Source organism: Lithobates pipiens, unplaced genomic scaffold (assembly GCF_037356315.1).
Source record: "Lithobates pipiens isolate NorthernLeopardFrog02 unplaced genomic scaffold, aLitPip1_a1.2 Scaffold_8, whole genome shotgun sequence".
Lineage (NCBI taxonomy): Eukaryota > Metazoa > Chordata > Amphibia > Anura > Ranidae > Lithobates > Lithobates pipiens.
The window spans coordinates 677,542,001-677,552,976 of record NW_027507903.1 but is presented as its reverse complement, the minus strand read 5'-3'; positions in this window follow the sequence as shown (position 1 = coordinate 677,552,976).

Here is a 10,976-nt window from a genome sequence, read left to right as displayed (position 1 = left end):
AGGATAGTGCATGCATCCCTGATCATGCCATATGTGGTGAGAAAAAACCAAGCTCCCTTGACCCTGTCCTGGTGCGGTAGTCGCACAAGTACTTATTGATGGCCCTCTGCTGTGTGAGCAGCCGCTGCAGCATGGCCAACGTTGAGTTCCACCTGGTGGGCATTTCACATATAAGACAGTTCTTGGGCAGGTTCAACTCCTTTTGGAGCTCAGCCAGCCGAGCACTGGCTTTAAATGATTGGCGGAAATGCACACAGACTTTCCTGGCCTGCCTCAGGACATCCTGTAAGCCCAGGTACCTGCCCAAGAACCACTGCACCACCAGGTTAAGGACATGAGCCACACAGGGCACATGGGTCAGTAGTCCCTGTTGGAGGGAGGAAAGGAGGTTGATGCCATTGTTGCAAACCACCATTCCTGGCTTAATATGGCATGGCATCAACCACCTCTTGGACTGCCCCTGCAGAGCTGATAAAATATCTGCCCCAGTGTGGCTCCTGTCCCCCAAACAAACCAGCACAAGTACGGCATGGCATCTTTTTACCTGTGTACTTGCGTAGCCCCTTGAATGCCTATGGAGCACCGCTGGTTCCGAGAACAGAGCACAGCACAGTATACACCTGTATCTACCCTTTATTGCTGGTGTTCTATAATAAATACATCCGCAGGAGTTAGTGGGTGTTGTGTGCCTCCAGCACAGCACAGTATATACCTGTATCTACCCTTCATTGCTGGTGTTCACTAATACAGCCATCTGCAGGAGTTAGTGGGTGTTGTGTGCCTCCAGCACAGTATACACCTGTATCTACCCTTTATTGCTGGTGTTCTATAATAAATACATCTGCAGGAGTTACTGGGTATTGTGTGCCTCCAGCACAGCACAATATTCACCTGTATCTACCCTTTATTGCTGGTGTTCTATAATAAATACATCTGTAGGAGTTAGTGGGTATTGTGTGCCTCCAGCACAGCACAGTATTCACCTGTATATACCCTTTATTGCTGGTGTTCTCTAATATAGGCATCTGCAGGAGAGACACAACACCCACTAACTCCTGCAGATGCCTGTATTATAGAACACCAGCACTACATTTTGTTTTCTGTATCTTGATATCCATTTTTCCACTGGAACTTAGTTTACTTTATAATTTTCAGTTTGTACATGCCAATGAACATGACTAATAGTTTGTAGCGCTAATAGGAACTGTATATATGATAGGTATAGAATTATCCTGTAGATATAGAAGTATACACCCGGTTCCAAAATATTATGCAAATGATATTTTTCTCATTTACCTAAATAATTGATGTAAACAATGTCTCCCACCCTTATAGATCTTTTGCTTGAGGATGCTCCAAAGGTTCTCAATAGGATTGAGGTCAGGGGAGGATGGAGGCCACACCATGACTTTCTCTCCTTTTAACCCCATAGCAGCCATTGATGGAGAGCTATTCTTTGCAGCATGATAACGAGCATTGTCATGCATGAATATGATTTCATTATGGAAAGCATAGTTCTTCCTTCTGTGCCAGGGAAGGAAGTGGTCAGTCAGGAACTCCACATACTTTTCACAGGTGATCTTTACACCTTCTGGGACCCTAAAGGGACCTACCAGCTCTCCAAAATCTGACTCCACCACTGCCTTGCTGTAGTTGCATCCTTGTTGAAACAGGGTGACCGTCCACCAGCCATCTATTACTACATCCATCTGGACCATTCAGGGTTGCACGGCACTCATCAGTGAACAGGACTGTTTGAAAATTAGTCTTCATGAATTTTTCTGCCCAATGTAGCCATTTATGCTTGTGAGCATTGGTTAGCAGTGGCTGAATGGAAGGTTTATGCACAGTTGCAAGACTCTGGAGGACTCTACACATTGATGTTTGTGGGACTCCAGAGGCACCAGCAGCTTCAAATATCTTTTTGCTGCTATATAATGGTGTTTTAGCAGCTGCTCTCTTTATGCGATGCTTGGAACTGGCAGAAATATTCCTCAATGTGCCTTTATCTGCATGAAACCCATGTTTGCTCTGAATCAGCTACAAATCTCTTAGTAGTGCGATGATCACGCTTAAGTTTTTGTTAAATATCAAATGTTTTCATACCTTGTCCAAGGCATTGAACTATTTCACTCTTTTCGGCAATAGAGAGATCCTTTTTCTTCCGCATATTGCTTGAAAATGGTGCTCTGCCTAATAATGTTGAACACCCTCCTTTAGTAATCTAATAAACACAGGTGTCCGAGATTGTCTTCAGTGATCAAAAGAGCCCTGAGACACAATGCCATCCATGAGTTAAACTGAAAAACTAAATATTTAATCTTTGTGACACTGAAATAGAATTTGCATAATAACTTGGAACATGGTGTAGACATCTTTCCTTTTGAAGGGTAGATAGAATAGGCTTAAAATGGTGGTGGGAGTAGATTTTTGTTTTGACTGTGCTTACACTTTAAGCCCTATTTACACCTGAGCGATATTTGGCTTGAAGATTGAAATTCAATGCTTTGTGCCCCGAGCCTACCCTTTTTTAAGCCAATTAGAGCCTCAGGCTCTAATCATGTGCTTCTACAAAAAAAATATGGAATCCATGTAGATTAGGGGCCGGGCACATGGACTAGGGTGGCTGCGCCCCATGTACCCCGCATGGATGGGCTGCCATTAGATTCCGCAAAGGTCATAACTGTTCTTAGTAATATGCAGTGGAAGGACAGTTACATTGCACAATCATCGGTTTGAGGCAGTTGACATTTTCCTTAGAAGGAATACCAGTTTGGTACCTTTTCAGAGAAATTTTGTTTTGCAACTAGTGCCATTTGCCATCATACATACTTATTTTTGGTTCTGTGGCTCTTTCTATTTACAGAATAAAGTAGTATCCATGGGCACAAAGTTTGCACCCAGCTTGGCAAATTTGTTCATGCCTAAGTGGGAGGGGGATATTGTCTTGGGTGCCATAGGCCAGAACATATCGCCTGGAGGAGGTACATAGATGATGTCCTCCTCTTGTAGGATGGTGATTTACAGTCATTGAATGATAAACACCTATCTAAATGAGAACACTTTGGGGATCATTTTACAGCAGGAGACCAGTAGTGTGAGAATGCACTTTCTAGATTTACATATAGAAGTGAGGGACAGTTCTATTGTTACTATCACTTACTTCAAGGAGACGGATTGTAAGACAGCTGTATTAGCCAAGGAGGTTGTCATCATCCCTCCTGGCTAAGGTCTGTCCTGAGGAATCAGTTCCTCAGAATCAGACATAATTGTGCTCTTAGGGAGGACTATCTAAAACAGCCCTCAGTATTAAGATCTAGATTTACTGATGGGGATATAGGATCAATGGGCTGGATAGAATAATTTCTGATGTAGGTGATTTGGATTGGGCCAGCATGTTGAGAGACAAGTCTAAGATAGGGAGATATTAACACCTTTGGGTTTTTGTTTATCACATCTTACTCCAATCAATACTATGACATTAAAACAATTTTCCATAGACAATGGATGGTTCTAAAGAATGACAAATGTTTGGGTCCTAAAATTCCTGATTCTCCCCCAGTGGCCTATGTAGCTCCCAATGTGATTGATAACCCAATAGGACCACCTTTCTTCAAGAATTAAAAGCCTATTTCCATTGTTGGAGATGTGTTGTCTCCAATAGATTGGTGTGCAACTTTCAGCCGTTGGTCACGCTCTACAACTTATGATATCAAAAACATTTACATTATTACTTAATTCTCCACAAATGTTGTATATCTCATTCAATGTCCTTGTGGCCTTCAATATGTGGGCTGCACAATAAGAACTATGCAAGTTTGGATAAAAGAACACATAGGAAATATCAGACATGGGTTCTCTGGACATAGTACGTCCAAACATTATGCATATTAGACATGTGCAGTTCATTTTGTTCCAAATGAATATTCAGACAAATTCTTTGTTATTCGAAAAAACACAGGGGATAGTGATGCTGTCACTTGGTATGAAATGATAAAAAAATGTCTATTCAAGCACGTCCTTGTCATAAAATTCTCAGTGCAGATGAAAAGGGTAAAAACTATAGGGAAATGGGAGAGAGAACGAAGAAACAACCTATATATTAATTAACAAGTCCGTGCACCAGGGCAAGCCTTCAGGAGGAAGTTGAGAGTAGACTCCAGAACATGCAAAAAGAACAGAAGAGGCTCCTCCAGGTTAGAGCCAGTTGCATTTAATATATATATACAGGTGCATAAATCCACTTACATGTAATAAAAGAGATTTCCAGCACAATGTCCTCTTAATATGGCCTCCATCCAGCGCTTTTTAGCCTGTTTGCAGAAAATCCATGTGTGAGGAGTCCTGTCCAGCAAGATTTCCTGGATGATCCATGGGAGCTGGGACCGAGGCTTGGCTCTGGTTAGCGGTGGAACGCAGGCATTCCACCGCTACTACTGCACGTGACATCTCCGCGCCTGACACCTGCGTTCCACCACTGACCAGAGCTAAGCCTTGGTCCCAGCTCCCATAGATCATCCAGGAAATCCTGCTGGACAGGACTCCTCACACATGGATTTGTGCAAACAGGCTAAAAAGCACTGGATGGATGCCACATTAAGAGGTCATTGTGCTGGAAATCTCTTTTATTACATGTAATTGGATTTATGCACCTGTATATATAATAAATTCAACTGGATCTTACCTGGAGGTGCCTCTTTGTTTCTTTTTCTTTGTTATTCAGAGATTCGGATATATTCAAATACCTAAATTACAGCATAAAGTAAGATTAGCGAATGTTCTGAATACCAAAACGAAATTTGTCTGAATTTCCAAGATTCAAATTGAAATTTGAATAGAATTTTACATTGCATTCCATTCAAATTCGAACTGTAAACATATTTCTGAAATCAAAGACTGTGTGTGTTATTTGAGTACAATTTTGAAATAACATTGTTTTTCTTAAGCCAAAGGTGTTTTAAATAGTCATTGGAATCATTTGATTAAGATTTTTCTTTTGCTTGTTCACTTTGCCGCATTCGAATTGAAAAAAAAAAAAATCAATTCAACCAATTCAAAATGTATCAATTTGAAAGTTTTGAATCGAAAAAAATTGGTAAGTTCGAAGAAAACTAAAAAAAAGACGAATTCCAAATACAATATACAAACGAAGCCTGAATACGAATTCAACAAATCAACTGAATTTAACGAAAATGGATTACTGAATCTAAACAAAGTTGATTTTTCTACAGTCTGCAATATCCCCAGAAGATGGCACTGCCTTCAAACAATTCATTGTTTATACCTGTTCTTTAATTATAGCCAAACACTCATGAAGCTGTTTCTGGTGGATATTTTTGCTTTATCTTTTAGTATAATTTGTTTATTTATATGATGTTTGGCTGTTAATCAGCTCCGATCTTGAGTGTTCCGGTTTTGTGACCAGTGGACTGTCATATTTTCTACCTATGGAGCACAGTGTGGGTCATGTGACCGGTAGTTTGTCACGTTTTCAGCCTATGGAGCGCAGTGTGGGTATCACGTACTTGGTGCTGCAGGCTAATAGAGAGAGGGCTTCCCTAAGTTCCAGAATCCCCTGAAAGTGAGAACAGGAGGAGTCAGGCTCAAAGTCTCTAGAAACGCTCTCTTGTGTTCCTGTTAAAGGCTTGCTTGGCTAACATTCATTTTGGCTCCAGATCCTGCTCGCTTTTCAAATACGCTAATCTCTGGCTCCCTGAAATGTTGGCTTGTCTGACTATCAATTACAGTTATTGAACTCTGGCTATGTTTTGACTATGTTTACTCTGTTTACCTTTTTTTTATTATTATTAAACAAGTGTGATTTAATTGTACTTCTGTCTCAGTCTGATTCATGGCTTCTGACAGTAGGCAAAGGCCATGAATTCAGAAGATTCAGTCAATCCACTTGTTGGTAATAATTTTTCCAGATTGGATGAGCAGGATCACTGCATGGATCAGTTTGCCATGGCGTTACAAACACCCCTGAGTTGTGCGGAGGGTCAGGAGGAACGCTCTTGGGTCTCATCCTCAGACATGCATGCCCCTGTCCTACTCCATGATTTTCATAGACATTTTCCCCTCAAGCCTAGTGGTCCTCCGAGGGGGAGGGGTCATTGAGGAGGGGGTACTATCAGGGCTGGGCTCAGCCCTTCCTTCTCAAAGCCGGCCACTCAGCTGTTGGCTAATTGCCAGCTCCTATCTCTCCACACTGACTGACCTGTTGATGATATCCTGATTGTCAGTCCTGCCTACTCAAGTCGTCCAGATGATCTCTGCCTTCGCCTTGGTCACATCTCTAGAGCTGTACCTTTTTTTTATTATTATTAAACAAGTGTGATTTAACTGTACTTCTGTCTCAGTCTGGTTGATGGTTTCTGACAGTAACTTGACATTTCTTTCCATGAGTGATCGGGGCTGCCCGAGAGTGGAGTGTGGAGGTGTGGTGGAGTCCATGGATAAGTTTCTACTTCAGTGCCCTTTAAATATAGAGGTGTAAAAGAGGGTGGAGAGTTATGCAGAGTGGGTGTATGGGGCATTCCAGACTTGTCAGGATTATGATTTGGAAACACTTTCTTTAGTTAGTCTAGTAGTCAGTTATTTCACGTGGAGTGCACAGTGTCAGTTAACCTTATGGAGTAAAATCCTCCCTGTCGAAGTGGTGATGCAGGACATTCTAGGTGAGGTTGGGAAGATTCAGGCTCCTCAGAAAGACAGGTGGCAGCAGGAGGCCTGGATAAGGGCGTTGAGGAATATCAGGACTCTGTAGCTGCTACCTGTTGATCTCGGGGTGTGTGGGCTTTCTTTCTATTCTAGTTTCACTCCCCTAGATTTTCAGATCAAATATATTGTTGATAAAAGGCTACATGCATGGTGACGGTGATGTTCCTTAGTCTGGCTCTCCCGTAGTGATTATGTTGTATGCAATTTGGTTTACACCATTTATTACATTCTTGTTTTTTGGGGGTTTTTTTCTTGCTTTTTTGTTTTGTACAGTATTCTGTAAATTTGTTTTATTTATTTATTATGGTTGTATTGTATATAAGTTGTTGTTTGTAAGATTTTTCAATAAACAAAATTAACCCCTCATAATGCGCACAAGGGATTTGCAGGCCCAGAAACTCAGCACAGGGATGATGGGGACTCTCATAATGGGCAAAGCAGGTGTACAGACCCGGGAACACAATGTCTAATATTGCTATATAATTATTATTCATTTTGGGAGAAGTTTCCATCAAGTCAAAGCAGATAAGATTGAAACTCCAGCACATACAGTAAATAGTTAATTACGATAGTAATGTATTAGGATCTTATATTATTCTTTCCAATAACAGCCAATGATTGACTTCCATTATGGAAACCCAGCCCTTCTGTAGACATCTGTCAGCAGAAGCCACATCTCTTTCTTGGGTCTGCGGTTAACCATCCTTGGCAGTTATGTCAGAGTTCTGGCACTTTGCCGTGATACTTCTAAAACCTTCAGTTGTGGAAGTTCAGAGATTACCGCAAGAAATAGAATTCTGACAAATATAACAACATGTGACACTGATATAGAATATGATTTCTTCCCTCTTTCCTTCCCCTTTTTTTATTTTATTTAAATGTGTGTATATTGAAAAAGTTTTTGCAAGACATAAAGAAAACAAATACGTTACAAACAATCATTATTGTCATCATAATCACAGCATAGCAATCATCCTTGAGTGGGCTTCATGTTACCAAAGGAAAAGAAAGGCACATAAAGATAACAATAAGGGGAAGGGGGGGGGGGGAGGTACACCACGGATCTGGATACAGTAACTGCATAGTGATAAAACATGCAAAGGAGGTAGGTGATATAAATACTGAGGTGTAACCGCAGTAAATTGCCCTAGGGGCAATGTAACAGGATATGGATTCCACTTTAAATGAGGAGTTGTCCCAGGAATCCCATATCTTAGAGAATTGGGGCAAAAAGTCCTGGACCACTGCCGTCATATGCTCTATCCTGCGTATCTGTGCAATGGTTGAGACTAATTGGGTTTGGGCAGGAGGAGCAGGAGACAGCCAGTGGGTAGGTATTACTCTCTTGGCAGCTAAAAGAATAAATGCCATCAGTTTCTTGGCATGTTTAGGTATACCCGGGACCGGGAGGCCCAATAAGTAGTGGGCTGGGTTCAAGAATATCTATCTCCAACACTGATTGGAGCAGGGATTGAACCGAGGACTAGAAAGGTATAATTAATGGACAATCCCAAAAGATATGGTAATGCGTACCCACATCGTGCAAACACCTCCAGCATAATCGGGATAGCGAGGGGTCATATTGTACCAAAACATCAAAACCTTGTAGGCTGTCTCTCTCTGCTCCACGCACCTAGAGGCTTTAGAAATGGAAGTCCAGATCTCCTTCCCTTTGAGGAAGAGATAAAGGAGTGGGTAAAGTCTTGGCCCACCTCCGCATGTAGAGATGAGATTCTAATTCTCTATTCTGGGTGGTGATGAGTCATGGAGGATCTTGTATATAGAGGATATGAGATCTTTCTGGTAATTCCTTCCCCTTCTTATTGGTAATAGTTCTCTTTTTTTTAATTTTGGTTCTACAGGGGAACAATGTCATACTAAAATGGGTAGCGCTCATGTCAATCCATCAACATATAACACGCGTTTATATAATTCCTCATATAAGTGAAAAAAGTCCAATCAAGTGGTTTATGTGAGGGAATCAAATTCCTTATAGGTAAAAGTTCCTTATATTTGTGCACCACACACCCAGGCTTGTCACCGCATCAGAAGAAACTTGTCCCTTTGGGGTTAAACTCACCAGAAATCTGGCGTCACAAACACATGTTACAGTATGTCGCCACTGCTCCATAAAGAAAATATGTCCCACCTTATTCATATTGTAAGGGATGTTTACATTTCTTGTAATAGGAATAAAAGTGATAAAAAATTTTAATAAATAAAGGGATGGTATAAAAAGAAAAACATAGAAATAAAATAAATAATAAAAAAAATAAAAATAAAATAAATCACCCCCGTCCCCTTGTGCTTGAATACAGAAGCGAACACATATGTAGTTTGCGGCTACATATGTAAACGGCGTTCGCACCACACATATGTGAGGTATTGCCATGAACTTTAGCTTGAGAGCAATAATGCTACCACTAGACCTCCTCTGTAATGCGAAACATGTAACCTGTAAGAAATTGTAAACCATAGCCTGTGGGGATTTACATATTGGCTACACTCCTGTATAATAATAATAATAATAGTAATATTGTGTTTTTATTGCATTTAAAGTGTTTTTTTTAATTGCGATTGAAAAATTGCTGCGCAAACACTCTGCGACATTTTATTCTTTAGGTTCTCTGCTAATATATATATATATATATATATATATATATATATATATATATATATATATATAGCACGTTTACTACAGTTTATATGAGTGCGTTATTATAGGTTTACTGCAGTAAATTTAAGTGCATTTTTGCATGTTTAACACAGTATAGACATTGGCTGAACGACCCCCGGTTTGGTTTGCGGCAAAACTTTCTAACATTGAAAGAGTTTGGAAAAGGATACTGAACCCCATTGAAGTCCTGAGGGACATGTATCAAAGAACACAAAGTTCGTAAAAAAAACTATTATTTTTAAATGAGCAGTGATTTACTATGTCTTAAAGTGAAACCACAAAAATGATAAATATCAATAAAAATGTAAAATTCCTTTAAATATACAGTAGTATAGTCTGGGGAGCCCCCTTAGTCTGCCTGTAAAGTGGCACATCTGTACCGTGTATAGTGTAGTGTATATAATTAAATTTTACCTGCCAGCTTTCTTTATTTTATAAGAAATGGCTTGAGGAGCCAGTCTGTATGATGAGGCCACAATGTAGTACACTCGGAACAAGATTAGAGATTTTTTGGATTAAGTCTGGTGTCTATTTTGCTGACTTTGGATAGAAGTAACAGGTAGGGAACAATGGGTGTGTTGGTGGTGCCTTCACACAGTAACCCTACAGAGGTACTCTTAATGAATAATTGGCCTTGCTGTCAAAAATTTAAATGGCATGCACCTATCAAACAGGTGTGGAAAAATTGGTACTTGGGTGTTAATTATGCCCATAAAACCTACACCAACAAATTCTTCCAGATGGCATTAACACCCACAAAACTAGGCAGCCTAGGCAGTCTTTCAGAGATTCCAGATTCAGAAAGCACTTAATCAGTGAAATCAGCATCAGGGGTTTACTAGCTGCTGCTAATACAGGACTGATTAATTTTGATAAATGTCAGCTGGACCATGGAGTCTGTGGACAGACGAGCTCTCTTACCTGTCACAAAACCTCCAGCAACACTGAATGCCTATTTGGAAAGCCCGCTTGATGCAGGGCCTAGCCTAGCAGCATACTGGGCACGTTCTGACCAGTGGTCAATTCTCATGACTCAGTAACCCAGAGGATCATCAACTGGAAAGCTCTCCATGTCTGTTTTCGACCCTAAAAAATCTCCCACCATATGATGCAGACGTTGCCGATGGGATGTGGAAGCTCACAGCCCTGGATGTTGAGGACTAAAAAAATTTAAATGCATCACTGAGGTGGTCCTCTTCTCTACCGCTCCTCTCTTGACCAACAGAAGCCTCAAAACTATGTTTTTCCACGAGACTGTAACCTACCAGAGTTTAGAAAGTCGTTACATAAACTCCTCTTTAAATCTGGTGCAGCTGTGCATGGTAGCAAATCAGCTTCTAATGTTGACTTGTTCAATTAAGCTTTGATAATAAAACCTAGAAGCCGAGATACATCAGATTTTGCACATCAGTTTTAGTAAATCAATTTCAGTGAGCCTTATACTAGGGTGAGCAAGCATCTAGTTTGATCATCATACCATGTCGTAAAGACGGGGGACTCAGTGGTGAAAAACCATCTATAACTAAGTATTATTGTTACATTTTCCAATATTACTAAATGTGTTATCTTTATATGTATG